This window comes from Anoplopoma fimbria, chromosome 13, assembly GCF_027596085.1.
Source record: "Anoplopoma fimbria isolate UVic2021 breed Golden Eagle Sablefish chromosome 13, Afim_UVic_2022, whole genome shotgun sequence".
NCBI classification, from domain to species: Eukaryota; Metazoa; Chordata; class Actinopteri; order Perciformes; family Anoplopomatidae; genus Anoplopoma; species Anoplopoma fimbria.
In genome coordinates, this window is record NC_072461.1 from 12792885 (window position 1) to 12798884 (window position 6000).

The window sequence follows — 6000 nt, forward strand, 5'->3', positions numbered from 1 at the left end:
TCTCTCCCCTCTGTCCTCCTCCCTCCCAGCCTCTCTCTCTCCCTCTCCCTCTCTCTCCTTCTCTCTCTCCCTTCTCAGTCTTGCTTGGTCTCCGCTCTGTCAACAGCTCCTGCATCTTTCTCTTTCCCTCTTCTTTTTGTTTTTTTTATCTGTATATCTCTACGGCGTTGTTGTCATCCATCACCATGCGTCTCGGCATCTCCTCCTTCATTACGGATATCCTGAGCACCTCCAGTACAATCTGTTTCTGCTGGAACGAGGTGAAGGTAGCTTCCGACCTCCCCTCCACCTCCTTTTCCCCTACCTTGCTGCTGTGCTCTGGAGCAAGGCAGCAGCAGCAGCAGGGGTAGCAGCAGGGCTCAGGGCCTCTGGGTGCTGCTGGGGACACACACACACACACACACACACACACACACACACACACACACACACACACACACACACACACACACACACACACACACACACACACACACTCTTATTTGATTACATGATGTTCCAGCGGGCTGCTCAGAATACACTTAAGAGTTTGCTGTATGTGTGTTTTTCATTATTGTCAAAGTTTACCTTGCTCAGCTGTTTGCTTTTGGATCGGTTAAGTTACAATATAAAGTACAAGTTTGTGCATTTATCAGTGTGTGACTTGGTCACAGTGTGGTGGTGTGTTGAGAAAGGGACTGTAGAGGGTTTGTATTTGCTTCACAGAGGCTACGGCAATTTTGGGTGTTGTTGTATTTAGCCAAAGGTCCAGCCAGATCGTGTTCTGTTGCAGACTGTTGTATTGAATACTAAGTTCTATCCTTTGAAAAGTGAGTAAAAACCTAAAGCTATAACCCTACCGAAACCATAAACAAATGGTTTTAATTGCCTCACCTTCAACCTAGTCAGATGAGAAAACTGGTTTCATCCAGTACTGAGATGTCTTGGATGAATTTAGCCTAGCTTAGCATAAAATATTGGAAAACACAGAGAAACTGCTTGCCTAGCAGTTCCATAGCTCTATCAAACGAAGCCTTCCAGCTAATTGTATCTTGTTAGCTGGCAAGCTAATCACAAATTATCATATATTACCATACTGACTCATAGAAGCAAAACCCGCTGGAAATTAACAGTAATTTGGACCTGGCCTTACTCAGGTCCCTTGGTGGGTCTTGGTTGCTAGGAACCAAGAGGTCTTGTGGAGACCTCTATGATAGGCTACAAACAGTCACTGTGCCCAGTGGCTGTTGGTTAAAAAAACAGCTTCTAAAAACAAAAAGGTTTTCTGGTGATGGCAATATCAACTGGTCGGCTCATGAACATATCTCAATGACTACTGGGTAAATTGCTACGCATTACGCACACACACACACACGGATGATTTGTAATGCCTTTTTGACTCTCTGACTTTCTATCTAGCGCCACCATCAGTTCAAAGTCCAACATTTTAGTTTACGACCTGCAAAACTAATGGCATTCCCATCGATCTCAGCTGTACTTAGTACTTAGTGCTAATTAGCAAATGTTAACATCATAGAAATAGAATAGGAGTAGAACAGACATTCAACTAAAATGGCGATTGTTGTTAGTTATTTAGTTGACAACACATGCCAGTGGGCCCGTAAAGTGTGGCTAGTTAGCTAGCTAGCCCTTCCTCCTCCGTACTGGAGGGGAGTGAGGTGGAGTGACCTTTAGAACTAGTCACTTCCACTGGCCACCAAACCGCTGTTCTGCTAATTTTCCTTAACCAGTGTAACATTTAATCAGGGTGGAATTATCTAGCTAGCTAACTAGCCAGCTGTACAGTAGTTTGCTAGCTAGCTTGCTACTTCCACCATGCTTTCATGCTACACAACTGAACAAAGTTGTCACACATCTGGCGATAGCATTGTGCTTTCCTGTGACAAGAGTGTGTGGATGAAGCACGTACCTGTTAAATTTTAATCATATACTCTGGCTCTCTTTACGATTCATAACGTTACAACTCCACTGCTTGTTTAGGTCGTTACTGCAAAACCTCACCTCTGTAAATCCACAACTCACCACATGTCTGCTTAGTTTGTACAGAAGTTAGCCCGCTACAACAGTCCCAATGGCAACGGTACACATAAAAATGTCCGCCGCTTTGACCATTCTGCTACGTTGATTTGAATCGGAATGTCCGTTCTACTCTTATTTTATTCCTATGGTTAGCATGCTAACATTACATACAAGCATTGCTGTACAGAGCTGCTGACATGGCTGTCTAGTCTTGTTACATTACGTTTGTGCCTAGTTAGTCTAAACCCAACCTTTACTGACTGGGTTTATTTTTACAAAATAGCAGACTACTTGCTTAACCATCAGTCCGATTCAAAATGAAATAAAGTTCAGCATCATTGCACACATTGAAAAATGTGTCCTTGCAGAAGGACATTGATCAGGTCTACTCACCAGTACTTTGTGCTGCAGAAATGTCCAGGTGTAACCGTTTTTGAGTTAAGTTGATTGGCTTTCATTTGGTTGTGTCATGTGAATTTCTCCTTTGGGTTTAGAAATGAATGCCGCATAGTACGATGTTAGGTTGTAAAATGCATATTTATTTTACCTGTGTGTCTCTGCTTCTTAACAAAGCTGTTCATAATCATATGCTCTATACGCAGCATCAGTGTGTAACAACATATGCAGTGTGAATGGGTGACTGTGTGATCATGGTGACAAGAAGCTAAAGACCTGACTTTATTGATATCGACAGATGTTCTGTGGGTGTGTGTGTGTTTGAGAATCAGGGATAGACAGCTGGACAAAGATATATATATACAAAGATATATATATATATATATATATATATATATATATATATAGAGAGAGAGAGAGAGAGAGAGAGAGAGAGAGAGACTTGGATTTTTAACGTTATTTAGCAGTGACACTGCTGCTTGAAGTGTTACTCAGATGGAGCTCATGGTGTGTATCTGTGCGTGTGTGTGTGTGTGTGTGTGTCTGTGTTAGATTGATGGATTTGTCCCGGGACTGGAGCGGTATTAGATTCAGTGCTGGGCGTCGGCGGGGGGAGTGCAGAGGCGGCTGCGGATCTGTCGCTGATAAACCAATCAAACACTACGGCAGCCTCTCCGTCCACTCACAGCTGGAGAAACACATCGTCAATCCTGCACTATTTATCTGGTCATTACTGAAACACAGCTCCGGAGGCATCGATTTAGCTAAAGCTAAGGTGTGGCAAGGTCACCTGACAGTAAACACTGCCAACACACAGATAGCAAAGGCAAAGTGTGCAGTGTGTGCACCTGCATCTTAGTTATAATATATAATTCATCTAAACACCTTGGCAGGCAGCCTCAACAATCAGATTGTTTACATCCATATTTTGGCATGATATAAGGCAATCTACAGAAAATTCTCAAAGCAAAGTGAAAACACAGCAAATGGAGAGAATGACATAGGAATAAACTTGTCACTATGATTAACATCAGAATCTTTTAAATGCTTTAAAAACAGTATCAACCACAGACTAAAGATCTTAAAAGAAGTAACACTGAATTAAATGGATGGATAGAAGTATAACAAACACATAAATACGTATTTCATTTAAAAAAAGGCTCAGTACTTTCCTAAAACACCTCTACACTGCTGTTTTTTTTAATTTTTTTATCAAATGTTTACCAAACAGGAGGAAATGTTGGATATGTTGGGCATTATTTTCAGCGGCAGATTAATTCACATTTGGTGAGTGTTACTGGTGGCAGGGTATTGTAGGAGGTAGACTTCAGCAACCTGACCTGAACGCGACGGGGCCGACACACAACATAGGCTGTTTCTTGCCTAAAGCTTTCGGATTGGCTCGGGTTCAGGTTAGATAATTTTCAAGTGTAACTTCGTTGGGTGATTTACCCTCCGCTTGCGTCTCCGTCAAGCTGTAAGAGCTACCATGGATCCCACACTGTCACCAACATTACTCCCTGAAGAAACATAATCTAATTTAAGCGATTTCAGAGAGAGCTGGTATACCTGCAGTAGCTAGCTTAGCATAGAAGCACTCATGCAATATAATGATGATAAGGATGTGCTAACGTACTCTGCTAATGTAAGCTCCACAGGTTTTTAATGTAGAAACGTTGGACTTTAGAAACGTTTGTCTCCGTTATACCTCTCCGGGTAACGAGTGTCACTATAACGCATGAGGGATGTATAGTTGTCAGACCGCGGTCGGAGCTGGAGGATGCTACGCTAGGATTGGCAAGTCTTTGTTCAAGGGGTGGGACTTAGCCAATCCTGTGTGTCGACGCCTGTCATGTGTTGTAAGCACTGTAGATACGAATGAGTGTATAAACGCCCAATAAAACAGCTTAGCCAATGTGTTGCATTAGCCTGGTGAGCTAGTGGCCAGTAATGGTTGAAATAAAGCAAAAAACTTGCAAAAGGGGAGCTTCCTAAAATGATTCAAGGAGGGTCATTAGATTATGATACCCCCAACCTTCCTCCACTACGACCTGCTACCTTAAAGAGCATGATGATGTGTCTGCACAGTTGTGTTTCCTGTTGGTAAAGACGTTTAACATCCACATTTTGTTTATTTATGTAGCAAGGGTTTCAAGCTATCTGGGCTGTCTCTTCAATTGGTTCACATTAGCATTTTTTAAAGTGACAGCGTAGGACTGTGATAATTCTCCTGTCTGGTTCTGAACTCTTACTTTGCCCAACTCATACTTTGTTAATTGGGGGGTAAAACTAAGCTACAGTGTCAACCAAAATTCCCACATCTTTCAACACATCCCTATCTGTACCAATAAATATTTTTTTGTCTGTCTTGATCAGCAGTTTAATACATTCCTTTGGAACAATAAACCTATTTGTCTCAAAAGATTAGTTTGAAGGCGTTTTAGCGCTTCTAATTATATATCATTAGTCGTTATTACTGCGTCTGTAACTCCTCTATTGGGTCAACTGCAAACACTCTGTCAACTGCCCACCTTGGGTTCACACTGAGGTATTGCAGAGCCCACTGCACTCTTTAATTTGCTCCTAGCCCCCTATAGTGGCCTCCATAATCTCTAACAACCCAGTCGTCACTAGCACTATCAGGATTTGGCCTCAGTTTAGAAACACACTAATCCTAAACAATCACTTATTACCCCCGTCCTGTTAAGACCCAACGTTTTGCAACTTTTAATGATTTATATTAAGATGTTCTTTTCCCCCTTTTCATCCCTTTTAGCTATATATAATTTGCCTTTATAGCCATCTCTTTCACTCCTTTTAATTTAGGCTTTTTTTTTTTTTAGGCTCACACAAAAAGCAATTCCCCATTTCCCCAACCGCCCCCTCAGAATCCAAAATGGACTAATTCCTTACCCTTAATTTCGATAAAAAGCGGTTCATATCAATACTCTGCAGTATATTGAGTTCTCCATCAGGGTCGACAGAAACAAGGGGAATTTGTTTATTTTATTTATTTATTTCCCTTTAGAAGTGAGCTCAATGGGCATAAGAGTCACAAAACAGACTGTTCTGATCATAGGTTTCACTTCCTCCACAGTTATGTTCTCAACTGTAGTTGACTGATCGAACAACCAAAACTTTTTCAGATTGTGGAATTGCGACCGCAACTCTGAATGTTATTGCCTTTACTGCTCTGTCGGCCAGATTCTTCTTGAATTGAAGCATGCCTCCCATTCAGACATGGCAGGAAAATCTTGGAATGAATAAAGCTAGAAAAATTTGTATTCTTAATAAAAGGTTCCCCTAAAGACTTTCACAGGACCTGGAATCCCATTCTGGGCTTCCTTGATAGCCTCACCATCACTCCTGAGACCGACGGTGTTGCTCGAGTAAAAGCTTTTGGGGAGAATGACAGTAGTCCAATTCTTCATTTTCATTTACACTATATCGTTTATTTATTTTTTTACAATTTAAATTTTTGTAGTTTTCATTATTTATTGGAATTACTTTTTTTTCTTTTTTTTAGTGACCTGAACTACGTGACGGTGTTTTACCACAGAAACTGTCAAGTTGGGTCTGAAGTTG